The sequence below is a fragment of the Mugil cephalus genome, chromosome 10 (assembly GCF_022458985.1).
Source record: "Mugil cephalus isolate CIBA_MC_2020 chromosome 10, CIBA_Mcephalus_1.1, whole genome shotgun sequence".
In the NCBI taxonomy this organism is placed as follows: domain Eukaryota; kingdom Metazoa; phylum Chordata; class Actinopteri; order Mugiliformes; family Mugilidae; genus Mugil; species Mugil cephalus.
This window is the reverse complement of record NC_061779.1, coordinates 21,342,124-21,368,178: the sequence shown is the minus strand read 5'-3', so window position 1 is coordinate 21,368,178 and position 26,055 is coordinate 21,342,124. Positions and strand designations below refer to the sequence as shown.

The following is a 26,055-nucleotide window of genomic DNA, read 5'->3' as shown; positions in this document are numbered from 1 at the left end:
GCCACGTGTTGGTGTCAGGAGGTCTCAACATGTGGGATGGCAAAGACATCGTGGTCATTTCAGTTAAAGCAGACAGATGTGTTCATAATGTCTCTTTCACAGTTGGCAACAGATCTAGATATTAGGTTCAAAGACAAAACAGTATTTCTTAAAGTTATAGAACAGTGGTTCTCAACTGATCTGGCTTCAGGATCCACCACTGATAAAAGATGGTGGGTCCTGAAGAAAATGTTCAACTTCTCAAATGTATTGAATGAAAAGATTGGGTAGTTTGAGACTCAGTTGGTGTTTTCATGCAAAATACGTTAAATAAAAAAGTGTAACTACTGAGAAATATGCAAAAAAAAAACTCTAATTATGTACATTTAGAAAAGAGAATCTTCACTTACTGTATCTATAACAGCCAACGCTGCACTATGGAAGAAAACAGTATCTTAAGTAGCAGCTTTTTATCCACAAACACAAAATAAATTACACAAAGAGTGCAATTCAAAAGGATTCAAGTACACAAAATTTCCCTTTTTTTGTGATTACCTCATCAGTAGGCAAAGACTGAAAAACACTGTGCTTTGAAGTGTCAACACCTCACTCCACAAAACTCCCTGAGGTTTTTCTTCTCCTTTGTCCTCAGCGTAAGATCTCATATAATCTGCGTCGTACGTGTGTGTTGCCGTGCTGAATTAGCATATCGTTAGACTAAGAGCGTAATTGCCAAAGTCGTATTTGAATGTTTTCAGAATATAAGAAAAAACACAATTTTTAGCAAGCACATTGGTATTTTATTGTAACAGTAAGTCAGAAAATGCCTTGGGCAATTATGCTATAAGGCTAATGATATGTAAACAAACTTTACGGATCTTCTTCTATGGTGTGCAACCTACTGTCACCTACTGTTAAGGAAGTTGTCATTAAAAAGTACAATGATATTTGAGACTTACAATAGTAGAAACAGGAAGTAGGGGCAGACTGGGAAGGTGATTTAAAAAAAAACGAGTATTATAAAACAAATTGCACGACATTATGTCAAAGACTTTTCTCTGTTATGATGCACAATTAGTTAGAAGTGTTAGACTTTGCCAGTGCCATCTCCTATCTACCTGATCTACCCCATCTATTGGGTATTCCTACGACCACGGGGCTCAAATGACATGTATGACTACTTTGCCATTGTCTGTCCACTCCATGAAGCCCGTCCAAATGATTCAATTGGCCCAGTAGATCTTTGCCAGAGAATGAGGTTCTAGACCAACTTTCCACCAGAGGGAGGCAACAGAAGGTTGTTAGTGGGGTTCTTTGGGATAGGGGTTAATGGTTCCCATGTGGAAACCTTAACTTGCCTCTATACGTGGAGGTTGCACCAGATTACACCAGTGTTTCAAACAAATTGTTCAACAGTTGGCAATATGTGACAAAGAAAAAAACCCAGCAGTGATGGTGGCGCACCATACCACCATCATATGTGCGTGCAGCTCAACCACCCGTGGCTCGTGTTGCACCGTTCAGACGGGTGAAAATGGTCTAATCTGACAGGCCGAAAGATGTCAGTAAATTTGCACTGCACAGACATTCTGCTTCTTTTATTTTGGTAAGAACGCGGCCTTTCCTCTGTTGCACCCTCAGGCAAATTTGGTTTTCTGGTAATAAGCATTAGAGCTCATTACCAGAGCTTAGAATTACTTTTGTTCCACTTCAGGATACCTCATTGCTCTCCACTGCTTCCATGGAGCCTGGTTCTCTGGTTGTTTTTAAGTGGCCCCATAGATATATTTTCAAAGCATTGCACGATAGTAAAGAATATTTTTCTTATAAGAAAACTGTGTTAAATACTTTCTCATAAAATGCAGTGATACTTACAATTAACATATATGCAAAATATCACAAAAAAAAACTACAATCAAGGGCATTTTATAAGAAAAGTCAGAATAATTCCACGATTTAAGATGATTTGGGCACCGTGGATCAGTGATAAATGGAATCGAATCCACAGCGTGTGGAAATAGGATCTTTCAGGGGAAGCAAAGAAAATGTCAGGATCACACGAATTACAACACAGATCGCACGAGGGGTTGATGTGGACCTAATCAAAGTGAATGAAAGTGGCCAAGCAAACAAACACGGCCCTTTGATGTAAGGCTGGCTTTCTTTTTGCCCCTGCCATTGAGATTAAGGAAAATGAGATTGCTTTCATGCCTTTGCAAATATCTCCATGTTAGGAATTAATTTTCCCTTGGCCCGAGATGCAATGAATAATAAATTGGCAGAAAAGTTCCTCATCTGTGAAGATGGGGTGGAAGCATGAATCTCTTGAGGGAAAACTTTTAAGACCATGAAGTCTCTCTGACTGGATATCTGTGTTTTTTAGAATACTCTCAAGTGGAAATTGCTGTCACCTGTTGCTTACACTAAAAAAAATAAAAAAAGTACCAAACAACATTAAATTAATTCTCCAGTACCTCTGGTATACTGTGCACAGTGGCTGCTAGAACTAACATCATGGAAAAAAATTGTAAATACCCTTTGTTTGTGATTGATTTTTATTTTTTAGGGACGTGCACAGTATCCAGTGAATCATTTCATCCTATATCCAAGCTGGATTATCAAGGTCCTTGTTGGCTTGTTAAGTAGGTCCGGTGGTCAAAATGGATTTCACATTTTAATGGGCTTATTAAAACCACTGGGCAGTTTGCTTTCCCTCTGTAACATTCCCGTTGTATACGCTAAATGGGGTGACTCGGAACGCTGTGTTTTTTTATTATAGTGTGTAATTACTGTTAATTTCCCCTGAAAAAAGAGCGCTCTCTTGTGTTTGTTGAATTCCTATTAGGCAACACTTTAGAACAATGTAAGAGGCCAACTATTGAGTGAATCAACAGAGCGTAGCGCGGAGGGATTTATATACTATTGAAACCGAGAAGATGGCATTATTATGGTGCTTAATTCTGCATTTGGTCCTGCATTGTTAACCACGATGAAGTAAAAATTGCTGATGACTTTGTTGCCTCTAATAGCAAAACGACAGCCCGTCGAATTTGCATCGCGCGTAGATGGAGATGTCAGTCCGCCGAGTAAACGGAGGCAGAGCTATGCCGGCGAATACGAAAAAAAAAAAGTGTTTTTCTCTTCATCAAACAGTTCCTGATATTAGACGTAATTTAACTTCCTGTCACGCAGAACCTTGATGTGTCTTTCTTCTCTGAGGGTTAGAAAGAAAGGAATATCTGGCTGAAGCAAAACGTGGGGTCCCGTCTTTTCAAATGTAAGAGGCTTTGCACAGTCAGCAAAGAGAACTAAGCCTAGGGAATATATTTTTTTTTCGTCTTGAAGAACAGCCCCCGTCTCAGTCATTGGCTTCCAGTCACATCTGTGTCTAGAGAGAAACAAACAAATGGAAAAAACTTAGATGCACGGTCATGTTGACATGGCCTTTTTTGACTAAGCAAATGTATTTTACTCTCAAACACTATTGAGTTCAGCTTAGTTTATTGAGGTATTCTCAGGTCAGTCATGAAAACGGTTTAATAGTAGTATATCTGGACCAACAATAAGCAGAGAAACGTTGAGCCCGGCGTCCATGAATTCGATCTTCGGCGAGCGTGCTTTCAGTTTGTGCGTCCCTGTGCTGCTGGCTGTGCCTTGACAGAGAGAAACATCTGTGGCATACATCAGTGCTCCTGACAGGACTTTGTGTCTGCGTAGTTTAATCATTGCAACCCCCCCCCCCCCCCCACCACCACCACCACCACCACCACCACCACCCGCCCATTCCCGCGGTGACTCATCCTGTTTGACTGAGACCTCCTCTCCACCCAAATTATAGCGCCGCGCTGCCATGTAATTCCCTCTTGCAAAAGGCGGATCAAAAATGTTTTCTGCTGTGTGATATTTTTTATCCACCAGTGTGTGTGAGTGTTAATTATAGCAAATATTCATGCATTAAAATAAAGCCCCCTCGGTGAATTGGCAGAGTGCGGCAGGCAGGGCTCTTTGACACAGCAGTAATGGTTAAACCACCACAGTGGTATTACCTCCACATGTGCGCTCCCACTGAACTTATTATCCTCAGCTGAGCACTGAAAATTGGAATAATCATGAATTCAGAGGATGCTAAGCATGCCGGAGCCTCTTGTTTAACTGTGTAAAACGAATATTAATGACGGCCTAGAGTGACTATCAGCACACAAAAACAAATCAGTAGTTGCTAAGTAGTGAAGTGCAGTCCTTACAACTGATTGATTGGTTGACTGATTAACGTCTGTCATTAGAGGTTTTGTGTTTATGCGGAAGATCCCAAGGGGGGAGTCTAGATTGCATTTCTACCTTGTAATTATAATAAACCGATTAATATTTAATAAAGCTCGCACATATAAAATGCTTGTTAAGTGTAGATTAAAGCTTGCTGTGGTAATTTACATTTCTCCCTATAGTCGCCAAATAAAAGTCCAAGTTGTGCCTGTTGAAGTTAAAATTAGGAGAAAGTGCCAAGTCTTTATTATGTTGATCATACTAATTACTTACGAGGAGCTTTATCCCTGTCTGCCTTCATCTGCTAATCACGCTGGGCCAAAACCCATTGAAAATCAGAAGTATAATTAAACAAGGGCTGTTTAAAACTTTGTGAGCGGCGATGTTACAACAGTCATGGGTCTGACACGGATGGAGAACATCGTCAGAGAAGGGCGTTTTTCCATCAAGGAGGGTAGGTGAAATTCTGGAAAAGGGAATCTTTAACCCATGGTCTGGGTGAATCCTGGATTCTGATTTGCTGCGGGGTGTACATTAAAAAATGATAATGGACACCCATAAAGATGTTCTGGTCAAATTACCTGATGACAGTTCTAAATGATTGTAACCATGGCAACAGAAACACAAAACAAACGTTACTTCACAGTTTATCACAGCAGCAATACGGTCGACAAAACGAGTGATTTTATAAGTATGCAGGACGGGAGATGTTAAATATTCAGTTTGAAAAGTTAAAAACAACATTAACGTATTAATAATTGACCTAATATTTATTTAATTCATAAGTGACCATGGTATAAGCGGGATAATGCCTATTGAGGTGTCCATTATCAGAAATGAATCGCCTCCTCGTTGGGTATCATCCCTTACATATAATAGGCCACTCAGAATTCTAAATTACAACCCTCCAGTGTCATTGTAGGGCATAAAAAGACTTTTTAAAAATTATTTTGGTGACATTTTTCAGATGTTGTTCATTTTTCTCCCTCCATTTACCTTCACCTTCTCAGAGAGGTAACCGCCTCCTTTCACTGAGCCTGTTCAGATTTTGCATTCTATCACTTTAATGACAGGTGTGAACACCACCAGGAAGTATTGAGATCTAATCTTTGAGCACATTTGGACATGGTCTCAGTCACAGGTATTTCTGTAGCTGTTAACTAACTAAATAAGAAAATAATCAAAGTAAAAATTTACATATTTACGAACAATGAGTGCGATTTCTATGTTAATTATTAATGTGGTCATGTTGATGTATGAGGAGCAACATTAACTTTATAGTATTATTAAAAACAATGGTAAAAGGAGATATTTCTACATGTGAGCATTGCTGTTGCTTTAAGAGCTCTGTTGAAAGTGTTTGCATCCGTCTCTATTTTTAAGTAAGTGGGTAGAGTGTTCCATGGGTTAACCCCTTTCACTGCAAAGGCAGACTGTCTAAATGATGTTGTTCACCTAGGAACGATACAGTCACCATTGAGGAGGCTCGCGTGTTTGCTTGACTTGAGGTCCAACGTCTTTTTATCAGTGCAGAAAGCAGGGATGAGACATGATTGTGAAGACATTTAAAAACCAGTCTGATATTACAGTAAATGATGAGGTTTTCAAATGCAAGGAGGTTGTGTTTTTTGCCTGTTTATATATTGCTACTACGGGTCTAAGAGTGACCTGAGAAGCTTGTGACCATGATGTGATGCAGTATAGTAAATGAGAGAGAATCACAGCGTGCATGTAGAGCTGTGCAACTTTGCATGTAATGTCTCTTCTAATGAATTGAAAACAGTTTGGTTTGGTTTAACCTTCTTGCAGATGTACCTTTTTGCTTGTAAGATTTTAAGTTCTTATCTAGTTTGATTCCCAAGTATTTTACATCGTTCACCTTTGCAGTTGTTTAATTTTTAATCTTGACCTCAAACAGATAATTCACAGGCTTGTTCCAAGTAGAGATACACACAGAGACTGTTTTCTTCACATTCAGGGTTAAGGGGACAACTCCAGCCAAGAGACTTTTTTACATGCTTGAGTCAGGTGCAGGTCTAATTAACGTCAGGGTAGAGATCAGTAAATAGAAACAAGTCATGAAGCACAAACATAAAACAGAGCATTTCTAGTTTGGGGAGCAGCGGTAGCGATCCATCAGAGACGGTAACTGCGCTTCAGTTTATTTGCATAAGGAGCATGACACTGAGATTGAACGGAAACACATTTGGAGACGTATGTTAATGCCAAGTCTGAACATGTTTACCTAAAGCTGATAGCCCAGGTCTGAACAGGCCCACTGTGTCCTCCTCTTCAGACTCATGCTGTGTGCAGAATAAAATCAGATCACAGACTATTACCCATTACTGACTGTGATTCTGTAAGTAACTGACTTCTCCTTTAAACTCACTGAAATCTCCGAGACCGCCACTTCATGTTTAAAATTCTCAATGCGTGTTGCTATATTTTAACTTTAAAGTGCGGATAACTGTCTTGTGCCAAAACGTTGCAGCTCCGAGAGGATTCTTGAGAGGATTATATGAGTTTAATAGAAGTCTTTCATTCAAGGAAAACAGTAGGCTGGTGGAGATCACACCTCCAGAGGAAGATGTTTTTCCATCAGGAAATGGAGGAAGGTAGGTGGCATTCTGGGTGTCGATAACGGATTAACGCCCAGATTGAGCCCCTACATAATGTGAACATATATAATTTTCCAATCTCTTCAGCATTACAATCTGAGATTATAGACGAAGGGCTGGCCAGGCCAATGGAGTTGTGACGACTGCCACTTTTAGGTTCACCTGCACAATACTCCTGTTGCTTTTATGTAGCTCTTTGAGCTCTTTTGATGCACTACAAATAAAATATATTATCATTACCATTATTATTTGTATTAATATGTCCACTGGTATAGTGACGGAGTGGCTCAAATTATCATGACGGATCATTGGAGCGTCGCACTGGACTGCGAGGATTAGAATTACTGTCTGAGAAGAAGCCTGACATCTGTCTGCCGTGGAAAAGCCATTCATCAATCCTCCTCTAACAAAGTCTAATTGCCGCTGAAAATGACCCCGGCACTGGCAGATTGTTTATTGAACAACTAATCCGTGCTCCTCCTTTCTGCCTGAAGCCTAACAAAGACGCGGAGCTTGATCAATGTCGCATCACTAGCTGGAGTCTTTAAACCACGCGTACAGTACGCTGTACACTCCATCCATGTTAAACGGGTGGAGGGTACGCACTGTGCTGAAAGCACTATTTATTAATCAATCCCATTAACAGGTGTGGGCGTTTGGTGACATTGCAACAACCCAAGACATGCCTCTCACAGCAGGAGGTACTTAAAGCGATTCTCTTTGAAGTTCTATTCTGGGTATAAGTTTCTGTCTTATCTGTGAATGAAATATTAACCTCCAGACCGCTGGCTAAGTGTTTCATAAATATTGCATGGTGTAGAAGGAGTAATTGGTTCCCCCATCCATAATGGTTGTCGCCCTGGCCCGCAGAATAGTCAATGACTGTGCAGGAGATGGTAGCCGTGCTCCTAATAGAATTTTACAGATCTCCACTGCAGTCTGCGTCGCCACAGACTCTCAAAGGCTCTTACTGGCTGCTGGTTGTAATTGTGGCTATTTTCTGGAGTGTGGCATATCCATTTTTGGGAAAAATCATTACCTGGATTCTGACAGCAGAGTAATTTACTCCGTCTGAAACTTCCTTCCAGAATATCACAGTCTATAATGTAATTCTTTGTTACTGGTCAGAGGCATTTTTAAAAGTTGATAACTCATTTAAGAGTCAGACGGATTCTGTTGGCATTTACGAAAAAGAAGCGCTCCGGAGCTGGCAAATATGTCCTTGACTCCTTGCAATCTACCACTGCACATCAGACAACTGCACTGTCCATTTTTAAAACTCGTCTTAAAACACATTTTTATTCCACTGCTTTTAGTGCTTTCTGTTATTATTAATTTCTTTGCTTTTTGTTTTATTGTTTATCTTTTATTGTTTTAATGCTTTTATTGTTTTATTGCTTTTAATTGTGTTACTTTTTTATGCTCTTATTTTATCCATGTAAAGCACTTTGTCTCGGCTGTAGCTGTTGTTTAAAGTGCTATATAAATAAAGCTGAGTTGTCACTTGCCCACATATCATGATGAGTCCTTTATTCAGTAGTAATGGTAATGAGGTGTCATAATTATATCAAAGCTTGAAAAAAGTTCAGTAGCAGGTTTTCCCGTCATCTACATCTCACCTCGACTGACCTGAGTTTGAAAGAAGAGGTTATATGGTGGTTAGAAAGCTTGTCACATCAGGTTTCTCAATATGAGGAAACAGAACAGTGGTGAAAGTATAATCATGATAAGGTGAGGCGAGGCAAGGCGGCTTTATTTATTTCATTCACAGGGCAACACAATGTGCTTTACATTAAAAAGGTGATAAGATATACAGTTAGAAAAAAGTTATGGTAGCAGCAATAAAAAAATGTCAAAGGAAAAAAAAGCTAGACTAAAGTAGACCATAAAATAAGAGTGCAGAGTTTCTTTAAAATCATTAAATCGAAATGCTAAAGTGCATTCAAGGAGCTCTCCAATAAGCACTTGCAAAGAGAAATGTTTATAGTCTGCAGTGTTTTCCATTTGTGTGCAGCATAACAGCTAAATTCGTCCTGTTTAGTCTGAGCTCTTGGCTCGTCTATCTGACCTGACCCAAGTCATGTTTTACTAAGTGACTGGTAGTGCAGTCTGTATGAACAGATACAGCAGCTTGATATAAACTTGATATAGTACTGGAAGATGGATTAACTGCATTTCTTTTTTCATCTCTGTGAAAACATATAGGTGCCCCTGATGGGAAATTGCATAAAATAAAAAAATAAAACATAGAAAGTCTGGAATGTATTTTGCCATCTCTTTAATCAAGACGGCATGAGCAGCGTGGCGTTGACATGTTCAGACTCTGCACGAATCTGCAGTTTTGCAACCAGACAATGGTCTGAACTTTTGGATGGAGGGGATTATGGATCTGGGCACAATTTATTTGCCGGAGGAAAGGCTCATCGGTGTCAAACCGTCCGCCGTCGAGAGCGAGCGCAAGAGCTCATCCTTCTGTGGAGAGTTTTGGATCCACATCCAGTTCTGGCTTTTATCTTGCCGCTTGCAGATGCCTCAGTCAACGTGAGGATGGCTATCTGGGGCTCGGTTCCAAAACAATTTGTCTTGTCACTTCCAGGCTTCGGGCGTGTGTCTGTGCAAATGTGTCATCTGTCACGAATAGCAGCACACGCGTGTGTGAAAACACTCAGATAGCACAAATTAGCTTGAATGCCAGGACTCAGTCAGAGGTAAACTTGAACGACCAGGAAATAAAAAATATGACAATTGATTCAATTTTTAAAACAAGACATAAGCCATTTAAAAAAATATATTATCATGCAAAGTGGCTTACAAAGGCTTTAGGATATGAGAACATACACTAGACTCACTGAGAGATTTTTACTCTTCTCTCCAGTGAATGACTGACAGACTGATGGGGGCAATGTGCTATCAATGAATCTCTTGTTTAAATCTATGAAAATCCTGCCTGCAAAACAATGGTGATCCAAGGTTCTGGGGGGGCCCTCAGTCAAATGTGTACGTATGCTACCCCACCCCTGTCCACACAAAATAGAAGGTGGTAGAATATTTGGAGTACACTGCACTGGACCTCATAGGTTTAAGTGGGTTTATGGTGTCATATGCCAAAAGCTGCATCCAAACTCATTTGCTTGGTTCGTCTGTCCGGACGATTTAGTAAAAACGTACTGCCTTTGTTCCCATAGTAGCTCAAACCACATGATCCCTCGCCTCACGACTTGAGTCCTAAACGGCAGGAATGAGGAGCTGTGGCGAAGGCAGCCTCCTTCTCCACAGTCGACACGCACTCAGGGACAAACCCCAGCTTTCTCACATGACAGAGAACATCTTGACAGATATTTATCATTTAAGTAAGACTTCACCGCTTGAGATTTCCAAGAACTCGCTCCAGCTTCTCAAAAGGCAGGAAGGCAGGAAAAGTGCATTTTTCAGCTGACTGGTGACAGTTTTCCCCTCAGTACTATGCATATTTAAATATGCTTTATTTTTTGATTTCACTCAGACAATATTGTGGTAAAGACTTTTCTTTTGTAATTATTTAAAATATTTTGGTTATTTTTCTTCTTGTGTCTACTGTGATGAGAACAGTGCAGACTGAAATCTAGTGAATCGTTAATATTCAACCGTAATTTAATATGTGATGTGTCCTGTATCTGTGTAAAAATACGTCCTGTTGTTATATGTGTACTATAGCATGATTGTTAGTTCCAAAGATGGAGAAAAAAATAAATTCAAAGATTAGGAGTATGTTAATTATCATTATCTTAGTATTCTTTATTAAGTTTGCCGTAGATCCCCCTTCGAACCATTCATGACTCAAATAATGATTGAAGTTATTAGGAAGGAAATTAAGGTACGGTATCTGAAATATTTTAATAATTCTAAATGTATTTTCCCTTTTTGGAAAATAATGCTATTAGAAACCAGGTTTGTGGTTATATATGAGGTACATTGTGGACAATTGCACATTTTCTACGAGGGCAAAAACCTTATTGCTAAATGGTCCTACTATCGTATTTAATTGATGAACATCTCGTTCCATATTACAACATCTGCTGCTCTTCTAGTAAAGCTTTCACAGGCTGGAACCTTGTTATAGATGAATCATTAAAACTGAAGGGAGTTTTTTTTTTTTTGTTCCTCTCTAAGCTGATTATGAGCCGGGGCTCCACAATGGTGCTATCCACTGGCCTTCCAATGTCATGTCTGATACTCACTGCGCCAGCACATTTCTATCGGTGTCATCGTGGTCTCACCATCATAAAGACGCTGCAAGAGCACTGATTGAAACAGACTCCAGCCTCATACTTATCTGATGAGCAAGTGATGCATGGTGAACTGATTAATAACCTGCCACACAGAGCTGTGGGGGATAATAGTTGTTTCATTTCCGCATATCGGCATTTATCCCACCATCCTCCCTGCAACCCCATCGCAACCTCCAGTGAGAGCCGTTGTCAGTAAGGAGATGAACCATGACTGGGTCACCAGGAAACAAATCCCAGCCTGTCAGGCGACACGCAATTCCAGATTCATAGATATTGCCACAAATACGAAACTGTGCTGATGTGTTAATTCTTTTTTTTCTTTTTTTCTTTTTCATTTTCCCACTAATCTGAAGAAGGTGCTTCAGGTGTGATTCAATATATCAGTGTATAAAGATAAAACATTTTACATTAAATTTAAATACTTTCTTGCCTTTTGCCTTCAGAACTGCCTTAATTCTTGGTGGCATACTTTCAACAAGGTGTTGGCATTTCCTTTTTTTGGTCCATATTGACATGATAGCATCACAGAGTTGCTGCAGATTTCTTGGCTGCCCATCTATGATGCCAATCTCCCATTCCACCACATCTCAAAGGTTCCTCTATTGGATTGAGATCTGGTGACTGTGGAGGCCATTGGAGCACAGTGAACTCATTGTCATGTTCCAGAAACCAGTTTGAGATGATATGAGTTTTGTGACATGGTGCATTATCCTGCTGGAAGTAGCCGTCAGAAGATGGTCCACTGTGGTCATAAAGGGATGGACATGGTCAACAACAATACTCAGGTAGACTGTGGCATTGAAACCATGCTCAGTTGGTACTAAGGGGCCCAAAGTGTGCCAAGAAAATATCCCCCACACCATCACACCACCACCAGCCTGAACCATTGATACAAGGCAGGATGGATCCATGCTTCCATGTTGTTTATACCAAATTCTGACCCTGTCATCTGAATGTCGCAGCTGAAATCGAGACTCGTCAGACCAGGCAACGTTTTTCCAGTCTTCTATTGTCCAGTTTTGTTGAGCCTGTGTGAGCTGTAGTCTCAGTTTCCTGTTCTTAGTTGACAGGAGTGGTACCAGGTGTGGTTTTCTGCTGCTGTAGCCCATCTTCCTCAAGGTTCCATGTGTTGTGCGTTCAGAGATGGTATTCTGCATTCCTTGGTTGTAACGAGTGGTTATATGAGTCATTGTTGCATTTCTATCATCTCCAACCAGTCTATCCATTCTCCTCTGACCTCTCACATCAACAAGGCATTTTCATCCACACAACTGCTGCTCACTGGATATTTCCTCTTTTTCGGACCATTCTCTGTAAACCCTAGAGATGGTTGTCTGTGAAAATCCCAGTATATCAGCAGTTTCTGAAATACTCAGACCAGCCCTTCTGGTACCAACAACCACACCACATTCAACGTCACTTAAATCCCATTTCTTCCCCATTCTAGTGCTCGGTTTGAACTTCAGCAAGTTGTCTTGATGATCTCTACATCCCTAAATGCACTGAATTGCAGCCATGTGATTGGCTGGTTAGCTGTTTGTGTTAACCAGCAATTGAACAAGTGTACCTAATAAAGTGGCAAGTGAGTGTGGCAACAGTGGAACTCTACTCAAATAGTTGGGATGGAGGTCCAATGTCCTGGAGGTAAAATAATAGAAGTACAGTGTCTGACACAATGTTGGTCTTTTCTGTGTTCAAAAGACGTCTGATTAAGAAATGGGAATAACTGACTGCAGACTGACGGGATTCCAGTGAGAGGCCTGGGGCAAAGAAGTGTCATCTGCAAAATAAAAAAAAAAAGGACATTGAAGTAGGAAGACGGATGTTATTTTTGTATAATGTAAATAGTAATGGACCAACAACAGAGCCCTGTGGCAATCCATTACTGATGGTAAGAGGACTTGACTGAGCACTGTCAGCTGTAACAGTGGCAGCATTCAGTGACTTCATGCGTTTAAAAAGCAGCTGCCTTTATTAAGTCTCTCCATTTCTCCTTTGCTATTTCCAAAATGTGCAAATGCAACATAATTGACCTGAGGGTAGTTGTAAATTGGAAACACCATCTGAATCCACCTGAACAAGTGACGAGCAGAAAATAAAAAATTAAAACAGTGAGATTCTACTACAAATGATTGTGGTCTCAATTCAAGGGACACTAAACAAATAGTATTATTATTATTAGTAAATTTATGAGCGCTTCCCTTCAAACTAAGTCCAAGAGAAATCATAGTCTATGTTTATTGTAGTGATGAGCCCTGGGATATCATTATGATGTAGATAATCTGAAAAATATAAGAACACTGTAACTTAAATCCAGACCTAATGAGGAGCGTGAGGATTTGCTTGTTCTGTTTCTCAAAAATATTGCGAATGACTGGTCCGTCTGTATATATTTTAAATGAGGGACTCATGTATTTAATTACGTCTCATTAAGCACTTTTTATACAAATGAACAGATGTCTGGGTCTTTACAAATCATCCATACACTACAGTGAATCCAGACCATCCCGACATGAATCCTGTGAAACCAGATGAACTGAAAGTATCATTCAGTTGTGTTTGTAGTCAACTCATCAGCTTCTGGTTTGGAGAACAAAAAAAAAAAAAAACTGCCCGTGCAATTATCCTAACTTACTGGATTTAGTAGCAGCATTAGAGTGAGGAGGTCATGAGGATTGTTTTCCGTCATCATATCTCTCATGTTACTGTTTGTGATATTGTGGCTTGTGCTGGGTGTTTTGTGTTATGTGCTGAATACTTTATGTACTTAAATATTATATGTTGTTTTGTGTGCCGTGTGCATGGACTGAAAATCAAATTTCCCCCTGGAGACAATAAAGTATGAATCTGAATCCGAACACGTCTGGCTCAGAGACAAGTGTGTTATGTAGGTCAATTGAGACTTAGGTGCGGGAGCATCATTTACAGAATCGATAACGTCTGAAGCGTACAATTCTGATGGACTTCTAATGATTTTTCAATCCCCTCTCCCTGTCTCAAGTAAAGAATGGGATGACACTGCAGCTTTAGTAAGAAATGTAATAAGGACCAGAATGAGCAGTTTTCCTGAAAAGATGATACTCATATTCGTATAGCTCCGTTCTGTAATAAAACACGTTGTGACATTAATGTTGTCGCAACAGCAACAACAATGGGAGCGGCTAAAGCCGAACTCTCTAAATTGTTGTTTAAGTTGTCAACTTGTACTATAATGTTCTTGGAAAGAGTTCAGCACACACGTAGATGACTGCTGAGTGACTGCGGTGTGTTGTGGTGAGCGAACAAACTCATTTTTGCCTTGAGTTATTTGCACAACTTTCACTGCGGTTTGTTCATTTGGCCCGAAGCAGCCAAGAAACCATCCGTACAGGTGTCATCTGCAGCTGGATAACTGGGTGTGAGTGTGTGTGCAGAGTGCTGTGATGCTGTGATCTAAGAACTCTCTCAGAACTCCTCTTTCTGATATTTTCCTCAGATAAATTATAATTGATGTAAAGTTTGCGTTTCAAAAATGATTGATGCTTCTAAGCATTTATGGTGTGTAATCATAGCGTGGAGTTTCAGTTGGATTAAAATAATTCTTCAGTTTGTCTTTCCTTAACTTTATGTGAAATTATTTTACATTGTGTGTGAGCACACCCTTATTATAATAAGCCCTATCTGCACGAGACTGTTTTTACCCAGGGACTGCTAGTAATTTGTAATAATGACGGAGGTCGTCTCTGGGGAATCAGCCATGTCTGTAATATATAAAGTAAAAAACCTTCAGCAAATTCATTCATTCATTTGTAACTTCTTGTCCTCTGGAGGCTCACAGGGGGTCCGGAGCTCATCTCAGCTGTCACTGGGTGAGAGGCAGTGTTCACCAGGGACATTCCACCACAAGGCTCCTCCGCAAATCTGCATCTCTGTGATTTGGGAGTTTAGTCTGATTTGCGTCTTCTTTTTTTTTCTGCTTCTTTTCACATAGATTAAATCAAAGTCTGGACAGTTGATTGGGTGCAAAGTCAGTGTTGCGTAGCATGCAGAATAAAGCATCGGAGTAACTCACAAAGGATGATGAGATGGGTGACATATGTTCTAGACATATTTTAGTGTGTGGGATGTGTTCAATACAGAACAACAAAGGTGGAGCTGGTTTCAATACAGCCAAATAGTTTGTAAATTCTCTCCTGTTAATATAGTCTCATTACAATTTCAAAAATATATTTTTTGTTACTGGTAATCTACTAGGAAACTAAATTGCCAAACAAAAAGTAGAAGCGGGAAGTTGCAGAGACTTCATGATTTGACCAAAGCACTTATTCCGTTCACTTATTCCTGTGCGAATGAGACATTTGAAACACAGATGTACAGAGGCAAATGCTAAATCACTTGTTGTCCCCAGGTGAAACAAATGGCAAACTGTACAAATAGTGCTCAGCAGTCCACGGTTGGGAGGCTGTAAAAGGGCGACTTTCACCAGTGTTGACGGGCAAACAACAGTGGAAGTTCTTTTACATTCACCATGAAGTAGAGAAGAGAAAAGGGGAGAACAATAAACAGAAGTGATATGTCAGTTATTTTTGCCAGTACGCTGTGGTTTCTTTGGTGTGTTTCAGCTGTTGTGGATCAACTTTTCTCGTGCTAGTAGGGGGTCTCTGAAGAAAAAAGGTTGGGAACCGCTGGTGTAGTTTTAAGCTTTTAAGCCAGAGAATCTCATCTCCTCTTGTCACACTATTCAGCTTTCATCTACGAGCAAGCACAGTTTGTGAAGAAACAAAACAAACAAATCCCTCTACCAACTTGTTGAAAAATAAAGAAATAACTCTGTCTAGTAACTTCTAATGGCAAGTGAATAACTGAAGACATTATGGGGACCTATTTTAATCAATATCTGCATGTACGTGATGCTTTAAACTGATCAGGATGGTGTGGCAGGGTGTCCTGAGTTGCCTGGTAACAGGTTATTGTTAGTGGGGGCCTTTGGGTCCTATGGGTTGAGGGGAGGGGCCTCTGTGGATCATCCCACAGATACTTGATCAGTTTGGGATCTAGTGAACTTGGAGATCAACACACCTTGTGCTGTTCTTCAGTGTTTTGTGTGTCTGTGTCAGGCTGCATCCTGCTGGGGATGGTTGTTGCCATCAAGGAGTGTCATTGCTATTGGGTGGGGGTCTGGTCTAGGTGGGTGCTACATGTCTGAGTAACATCCCCATGAATGGCAGGTCCAAATGTTCCCCAGCAGAACACTGAATTGTCATAAGATGGTCAATGTTATTTACTTGTCTTCTCAGTGGTTTTCATATTGAGGCTGATCAATGAATATTATAATACAGACTTTAATTGAGCATGTCTTCTTCCTGTCTTCACTTTAACAGACAGAAATACACATTTTTCGTAGCCTGCGTTCTGAAAATGTAAAAATAACCAGTACAAATTACATCAAAAGCTCAACCACTATTGTTCTACAGTGAAACGTTCTCACCTGATTTTCAGTGTTGCCGTTTCATTTATAGTTAAGCACACTGGAGCAACTTTCAGGTTGTCTGGACACCTGGACAATTTTTATGCTCCGATCAACCTCGCTGTCCTTGTTCCTTGGACTCCGTACGTGACTGCTCTGTTAAACATGAGAGTTATTTTGTATTTTGAAGCCAGGTAATCCATAGGGATCTTTAGGAGAAAATGGCAAAGACTCCTTCATCCAGGCTTCTCCTCATTATAATCTGCCTCCGAGGATTGAAAGTCACACTGTGTTTGATTTTCTCTGATGAGCATTTGGGGAATACACCTTTTACCGTCTTTTTTTTTTTTTTTTGGTAGGTTGCTGTTGAAAATGTCAAATGAATAATCATCCATGATGAATCAACGTTTGGGAACGCATAAAAGGAAACTACACCTTGAGGAAAAATGAGAAAGCAAACTGGATTTTGATGGTAACATATTTTTGCTTCTTTTTATGTTCCAACTAAATCTCAAGGTTCTGTGAGCTGCGTGACGGTTGAGATTTGAGAGAGGCAGTTTGGAGAGTCATTACATTTGTGAATGATAACAACAACTATTGAACATTTTAGAACACAAGGAACAACATAATGAATCACTTCTCAGCAAGTGTATGCAAGTTTACTGCCGAATGCTTCAAATTACAGAATAGTCTAGCCTTCAGTTGAGGGGACAGGAAGCACATCTGGCCCTGTTTTACTGCAAAAATAACCTGAGATAGGCTGGTCTTTGTTCAAAGTATGATTTGATCACTCATGCTCAGTGAGGGGTTTGGAGTATCCTCATCCAGAGTGGAATAAAACAAAAGCAGAGCAGAGATGATGTAAAGGTACGTTTTTAGTTCTTTAAATATTACGACTTTCAAAATATTACACTGCTTTGGAGCCAACCACCATGTTACCCATCCCTTTTATAGACTGTATCATGTCTTTAAGAAAACCTTCGAATGGGACGTTTTATACACCCCTTTATTTTTGTTATAACAAGCTGTAGCTCAGGTTAACTCCCGGTCTGGTGCATTATGCATGAAACATACGCTACCGGTCAAAAGTTTTAGAACAGCATGCAGTATACTCTGTTATAGTTGGTCAGGGCTTCATCCTACGGCAAGATAATGACCCAAAACTTTAGTCCAAACTATACCAGAACTACCTCAGGATGAAAATGAGATGGATAGCTTGAAAACATGGTGTGGACCGTGGCCCAGTCTATAGATGGTTTGTGATGAACTGTATGATGAAGAGTGAAAGCAAGGCACCTTACATTTCTGGGAAGTTCTGCAACAAAATTTGGATAAACTATATATATTTGATTTCCATTTTAGAAAGGAAGAATGTCACAAGTATGTTCACATGTTAAATCAGCCAGAGATTGTTACTTTGCAAAAGTTTGGAATATACATATTTTTTTTTAACTTCAGTATATCTCGTATATGCTTTCATTAAATTGAGACTTTAAACTGCATACATTTCAATTAAAAAAAAAAGAAAGAAAGAAATATAACGTATAAATATGTTCCAAAACTTTTGAACAGTAGCATCATTTAAACATCTTGCATGGTCATCCAGGACTCACTCATCTTATTACACATACTAGAACATAATAAATATTGTGCTGGGAGACAGTTGAATATTATACTTGTCCTCTTGTACAACATCAATTCTAAAGGATGTACAACAACATGGTGTAACAGTCTTGCAAAGGCAAAAAAATGTCCAGTGGCTACATACATTCCTAAGCTCAGAGTTTTATATCTGTACAGTAGTTAAGTGGGTATATTTGTCGTCGTCGTCATCTCCCGCTTGTCCGGGTCATGGGGTCAGCAGCTTCAGCAGGGAGGTCCAGGCGGCCCTCTCCCTGACCACGTCCACTAGCTCCTCCTGAGGGCTAGAACGTAGATCCACCGATAAATTGAGAGCTTCACCTTTCAACTTATTCCTCTCTTCACCATGACAGACCGGTTAAGTGCCCGCATCACTGCAGACGCTGCTCCGATCCGTCTGCCGATCTCCGGTTCCATCCCACTCTCCCGAGATAATTCTCTTAACTCCTTCACTTGAGGCAGGACCTCCTCCCCAACCTGGAGTGGGCAATCCACTCTTTTCCGACTGAGAACTATGGCTGATCTTCATCCCAGCCACTTCACACTCGGCTGCAAACATGTAACATTTGTTATAACAAAATATGTTCTGCTGGGAAGCTATTGGACCATTCATGTGAATGTTATTTAGACATGTATCACGCACCTAGACCAGACCAGACACCCCCACCCCATAGCAATGACACTCCTTGATGGCAGCAGCCATCCCCAGCAGGATGCAGCCAGACACAGCACAAAGTGTTGCATCACTAGCTTAATGTGCATCATTGTAAATCATGTGATTGATGGCAATTAAGTTCTTGAATCCATTTAGTACCCTCACAGAAACGGTTTGTTAGACTGTGTTGACAAAAATGTTAAAAGTGTGGCTTTTCTCAGTGCTTCTGGTTTTGCACCACATTTCTTTTCTGGCACTATATGCCAGCGGAGACTGATGATGTTATGTATGTAATTTACCAAGAGCATTTATCTGTAATGCTAGAAGTTTAGTGGTAAGTCATGGCTTTAACTTGCCTGTATCCGAGTTTTGTTGGACACGTCTTAATAAGCAGGAATTACCGTCCCAGGGGCACATCCAGCTGGAAAGTGCTTACCCCAGCCCGCACTCACATTAACCTCCTAAAAAGCATACTGTATATCCCACCCAGCCGTAGCATACATGTGTTTTTTTTTCTTTCTTGTAATGAAAGCCTCGGGTTAGGACAGAGGATAAGAGAGATGTCTCTGGTATACACTACTGGAGTTAATCATTACAGTATTCTATTTTAATGTTATTGTTATTGAAACAATTGAAGGAACATTCTCGGACACAGCAGTGTTTCCTATACGTAGACTTGGGCAGGTTGCCCAGGTAGATAAAATCACTCAATTTAAGCTTGGCTAAATCTTAACTACACACCTATGTACAGCTTTGTATGCTGGAGCGACTAGAGGCTTCTCTGCGTGCTTCCACCAAGTTAGCCTTTATCAGTGTCCCGATGTGTTTAGGGAGAATCAGTAAATTGTAGCTACAGGGAAGAACAAAACAATGGGATTATACTGCCTCCAAAGTGCATGAGCATCTACATGCACCTCAGTCACATGCTGTGCCACACACATCCACAAGTAAAGCCTAAATTTGGGCAAACCCTGGATAGTCCTAATATTTAATTAATTATTTAATTTATTGTGTGGAATGTATTTGTAGCTAAGTCCTTTAGAACACGGATGCAGAGTGTAAGTCGTTCTATTTCGGGCAGCGTATGTCTCCAACTGAACATTTAGTCCACTTTCTGGAAAATAGCCAGATATACAGTGCGCTCTGTGTTGCCCTCATATACACGTGAAATTTCTTGTTGAGCCTAAGTGCCTTTTTGAAATTCTCTCCAGCTACTTGTAACCTTTAGTTACAACGGTTGTTGACAGGAAAGTCCTAACAGTATTTCAGTTTTTTGTTTCGCTCCCTTGCGCCTGACTCGTTATGTTGAACTTTGACTGAACGGAAATTTATCTGTTAGAGCTTTATTTTTCAACACTGGGCTTAGCCAGCTGGGCTTTTGGACCGATTTATCTCCAAATTCACCCTTTCCTGAGCCTGACGTGGCCAGACTCATTGTTTATCAGAATATGAGTCTGGTAATACGCCACTGGGATTTCATTACGGGTCATGGTTCAACTGATTCAGAGACAAAAAAATACTTCTGCACGCAGTTTGATATTCCTACAACAATCAGAGCCATTCGGTTGTAAACAAATACAACTCTAAGGCACGAGGACGTGGATAACATATTCCATGTCTAAAATATTTTCCTAGCAGGACATTGTGTTGTCACAGGATGGTCAGTGTTAATTACTTCTCCTGCCAGTGGTCATAATGTTATAAATGATCTGTGTAATTGCCAATTTAGGTTGTTGTACTATTCTGTTGGGTTTGACCTTAATATAAACCTTGATATCAAGAATGCAGACTGCTGTTTTTAAAATTAAATAAATTAACTTCCTGTGTCACATCACTGCCGTTACAGCAATCGTCGTTTAAAGCTCCCAATCCCTTTCATTGTTGCCCCTCGTAATCCTGAATGTCATGCTCATTGTGGAAAGCAAAAAATTTTTCCAAACCACAAGGTCTCAAATACTCGAGCACAAGTGACTCAAAGTTGCTGAACCCCCCTAGCACCCAAGTATAGAAGGGGAATTTAATTAGGTGCTTAAATATTCAATCACTACTCTCATTCCTTAAACCAAGAGCCTCTCTGCTTGGGTTTGACAAAGAGCCAGGGAGCACAGTGCATGCCTGGTAGTTAAAGATAGTAGTGAGTCGTTACCATTCAACCAAGACAGGAGACACCAGAGGAACAGGCAGTTTGTGCTAATGAGCCATGCCTATAGTATCAAATACAAAGCCCTGCCTGTTAATGTTACACAATATTATGTCGAAGATGTTTCACATACAGCCTCGAGTTGTTTCACCCCATCACTTGCCCATTCAAGTAGGCATATTTAAGTGTGCGGTTTTGGCAAATATCTGATCTGTGATGTGAAGAAAATCAATGACGACGGTGTCAAATTTAACCACCGTGTGTTCTGACTGCTAAATGATTCAAATTGTTAATAAGATTAATCACACAGTTGCTGTGGATTAATTTCGATTAATCATGATTAAATATCATTCATTTTTAATCTATATTAATCGCATATCATTTTGCATGCGCAAACAGACTCAAGAAGGGAATATGTGCTCTTAATGTGTTTATTAAACACCTTCAACAGTTCCAACAAAACAACTTAACTTTTTGTCTCTTTTTTAAACAAACATTTATCCACCTTGATGTGGCCCTGATACTCCTCTTTCAGCAGCTACTAAGACAAACTAACTTGTTGACATTGTCTGAGAGGAGAGCTGACCGCTTCTCATTTACAGTGTTGCCTCCAACTGGAGCAGTGGCTGCAGGAGTGGCCAGATATTTGCAAGCCAGCATTGCCAGCTTGACTTTGTCGTGGTTTGTCGGACGATGCAGATTCCCCGACTAACATATGCATTCTGCACTGCAGATGGGTTCATTGCAAACTTTTAATCAGATTAATCATGTTGATGGATTAATCTGTGTTAACGCATTTGACACCTCTATTTTTTTTACACTTTGTAATATGTGCTAAAGCATCAAATGTACAGTGTAGCTTTAAAGGCTTGTACTACAACACAGCATCATATATGTAACATGTAAATGGGAAGCATCCATTATTCATGTTACCGGGTACACCTGCCGTAACATGCCAACATGTCTGCTGTTGAAAAGGCTGACTGTGTTGAACAGTTGTCACTCTCAGGGCAGACTGTCAACTTTGCAAACAAAACATCTAAGACAATACATGACAGACAAAATATGTGCGGCCCATCATGCTCCCCAGGGAATATATCCTTATATCTGATGAAGTTGACAGGTTAAACTCTACTACAATTCCACGTCAAGGTTGACGGGTACATTGCATATTCATTTATTTAAACACTTAGTGACTGCCCTGAACTGCATGCTCACCAGAGGGTAAACAGTGTTTTATAATACAGTGCAGATTTCTCTCACTTGATCAATAATTTAAAGGAGCAATTCCTTTTCCCATTTGGCTTTAATTACCTGTTCAGTTTTGTTAATCATTGACCTCATCCTAGCCCTCTCCATTTAGCCTAGTGTTAATGTTTTTATTGTACAATTAGCTATTAATCAATTAAATGATTTATTATGACCTGTGGTGTGGTCTTCCCTCACTGAAAATCATGAATACATAAATATGTAATTTGTTCTTCATAAACATACTACCGGTCAAAGGTTTGGATACATCTTCTCATTCAATTCAGCGAGTCCAGACTTTTGACTGGTAGCGTATAGCGGCTTTTACTTTTTCTACATTGGCCAGGGGAGACATTGACCAGTGTTTATTATTCTAGATATAAACTATATATTGTATGTCTGGCTTATAATGAAGTGTGGCAAAAGGATTAGGTAGGCCTGCATGATCATGGCTGGAGCGTGACCAGTTCCCAACAGAGACTCCAGACCAACTTTTAACCACAAACCATTTTTTACTCATGTCTGATCAAAGTTCATCTGTTAAAAAGACATGAAAGAGAAAATAGCAAAAGGGGGCTTTTTTTTTCAACTTTCACATCAAACCATCTTCTCTCTGTACCTTCTTCCCCTCCTCACATATTGTAAATCTGTTGTAAACTGTTTTAATGAGAAAGTCCGAGCTGTTATCTGTTTGGTTTACTAGGACAGCAAAAAGGGGTCAGAAATAAAGTAGGATTTGTGTCATACCTACAGTATTTTGCCAGCCTGCCATAGCCAGATTAAATGTAATGAGAATACAGTCACCACTGGGGTTTCATTACAGGGCGTTTCAGTCGATACCTCAGTACAGAATTGTATTGTCTCTTTTTAGAGTTAATGCAAATTTGTCAGAAGACGGTCAGAGGTTGTAAAATCATAAATCTATTTCTGAGCTCAGACAATAGAAGAGTGATTAATACACACCCCACTATTACCTTGTCAAAGCCAGACTCAAATCTTGTGAGAATTTAAGTCAGATCTCACAATGGGGTGTGTTTTAACCCATAAAAAATAATATCTCCACACACAGTTGGCTAGTTGCTCAGACAGTCGGAGCCATTTAGTTGTAAATGAAGTTTCGCTCAGACGACTACTACGTCGCTGTTACTTTTCTGACCAACTTTCCACCTAGAAAAGTTTTGTACGGGTACATTTCGGATTCCAGGCCAACTATTCTTTAACATCTCTTTGTCTTAATTATGCTTAACAACTTCCATCTCACCTTTTAGGCTCTTGAGTTAAAATCAAGGCGAATCTTAATCCACAACATCTAATAACATACTTGGACTATAGTCCCAGTTTGAAAAAGTTGTGGAAGTTTTTGGAAGTTATGGTGATACATCTTTTTCGCAGAGGACAAAGAAGTCTTTGCCAACTATTCTTTCATAGAAAATCCATTACTACAGTTATGAACTCAGAGCCACCAATCCCAGCACACAAAAAAAGAAAAAACCAAAGCTGCAGTGTCCCCAGGCTGCTCTTGCTGAATATTCTGAGAACAGTACATAACACTAACTTCACCTGAAAGCGTCATGTTGAGAAAGCTGTTCACTGCAAGAGGATGAAGGTGGAATCTCTGACAGCTAGTGGTCAGGTATAGTGGCTCAGAGCTACATGATGTCCTGGCAATGTGTAGTTCTACATGACGGCACCAGGAAGTTTAGCAATGTACTGAAAAAATGATCAAAGCAGAAGAAGACAAGGACATGCTAGCATGAGACTACATGGGGGTGAATAATTCAGGCTTCAAAATATTATGAAGTACTTCTTCAATTTCCAACATCTGCATTTGCATGTATTTGTTTATTCTTATTTACTGAACCCCCCAGAGGAAATTCTTTTTTTGCATTTAACGCTTAGAAATACAGAGCAGTGAGTGCGCTCCAGGGAGCAGTTTGGTGGTTAGGTGCTTGCTCCTGGCATCTCACCCGTGGACGTTCAAACCAGTGACCCGTCCCAAATATTATATGTAAAATATTACAAAAAAAAGCTTAGTACTAGTCGCAAGCTCTGAGATCCCTCTTATTTATTAGTGTAGCAAAATAAGAACACTGTAACACCAAGTAAACAACACTGAGGAGACCGGGGAGACGGGAGCACTGATGCTGGCCACAACCCGTTATGAATTAATTGGGTGAGGAGACGTTCAGAAGAAAATGTGCCTACATTGATGTCCAGAGACTGGCTGAGATTTTAAAAATACTTCTTGGAAGACTGAACTCAAACTTTTTTGGTGGAGAATAAATTCTGGCAGAGATTACCTCCAGAGCCATTTCACTGGGTAGCAACGTCCACACAAGTCCCCTCAGCAGCATAACAACATACACAGATCAGGCATAACATTATGACCACCTTCCTAATATTTGTTTAGGTCTCCCTTGTGCCTCCAAATGGATAGAGTCATCAGAGGGTGGACATGGGCCTTCTGAGGGTGTCCTGTGGTGTCCAATGTTGTTTCTTTGGGTTGAATGAAGGGGTCTCCATTTGGGATCTGGTGAATCTGGAGGCCAGGTCAACACCTTGTGCTGTTCTTCACGGCTTTGAATTGTTTCTAAAGTGTTTTTGTGCGTGTGCTGTAGGACGGAGGAGTCTGGTCTAACATCCAATGCCAGGTCCACAGGTTTCCCACTGAACTGCCAGAAGAAGGTTGTTGTTATTTACGTTTCTCAGTGGTTTTAATGTTGTGGCTGATCGGTGTCTCGTCAGCTATGTGTCTTCTGTCAGTATGTACAATAATGTGTGTTTTCCCTTTTCAGTGTGTCACCTTTGCTTATACAGAATGTGCTAAGCCTCTGAAATGTTAAGACCTTTTCCGGGGCTGATAGCATTTTGAAGGAGTGCCTATTATGCAACGTGTTTACGCTCAGGGGGGCTTCTCCTCGCATCCTCTGAGTTCCCATTAGCTTGGAGGCAGCCAGAAGAATATGAAGATGGTCTTAAAAGTGAATGCTCAGCTTCGTGGCTCCTTGATGGCCAGGAGCTTATAATTTTCCTGGAGAAGCCGAGCTGATGTTTCCATTTTGTTTTTAATTTACGGTCGGCGCACTGCGGAGGGAAACAAGTCAACGGGCAGGAAAGGGTTCAGAATCAAAGGCCCAAAACTAATCTTGATCTTGTCACAGGTTTAATTACATTTTATTAATAAATGTTTGTTTATCACATGTATCCCCAGCTTTACTTGCTCCCTGATGGGTTCTGGTAGATGATGCGTGCAGTGTTTATTGAGTGGAAGAAAGACTTGTCAAAGTTTCCTAAGTTGTACTGTGGTCTACCTCTAGAAACACACGTTTTTTTTAGCTTCTCAGCCACTTTAAATGCTTTTTGTAGATACAGAACAGTTGGCTGCATAGTATCAGTATTTGATATTTAGCGAGCTTTAAAGCTAACAGACGGCTTAAAGGTTCATTTTTAATCTTTAATTTGAACAATTTGGACTCCGGAGACAAACAGACCTTGTTTTTTCCCATCTACTATTACATATATGAAATAATAATGGAAAAGAAGTGCTCATCCACAGAAAAAAACAAGCATATTTACGTATGCGTTTTTCCTGTTTGTATACAAAAGGGAAGAAATCCAACAGTGTACTTTTGTACATAACAGAGATGATAGAACTTTGCAAACTGATATTAAACTCCTCGAAACAAATGTCTTAAGATTCTTCTCAACCTATCGGAGCTACAATCCCAACTTAAATAGGATGACATATGCACCCTGGCACTGTATTGACTTCAATAAATAGTGCTGTCAATGCTAAT

General features: G+C 40.1%; 1 long non-coding RNA gene across 2 annotated transcripts in view; it reads left to right on the top strand.

Moving 5' to 3' along the window:
- LOC125014421 overlaps positions 1-26,055 on the top strand; it is a 126,832-nt gene that overhangs the window by 62,377 nt on the left and 38,400 nt on the right. Inside the window, exon 1 of one of the 2 annotated variants that reach the window (XR_007113511.1) lies at positions 16,804-17,046. The exons of the other annotated variant lie outside the window; for it this stretch is intronic. This is a non-coding gene — a long non-coding RNA (uncharacterized LOC125014421). Of the gene's footprint in view, positions 1-16,803; positions 17,047-26,055 lie in introns of those variants that run through there. 2 annotated transcript variants of the gene reach the window in all.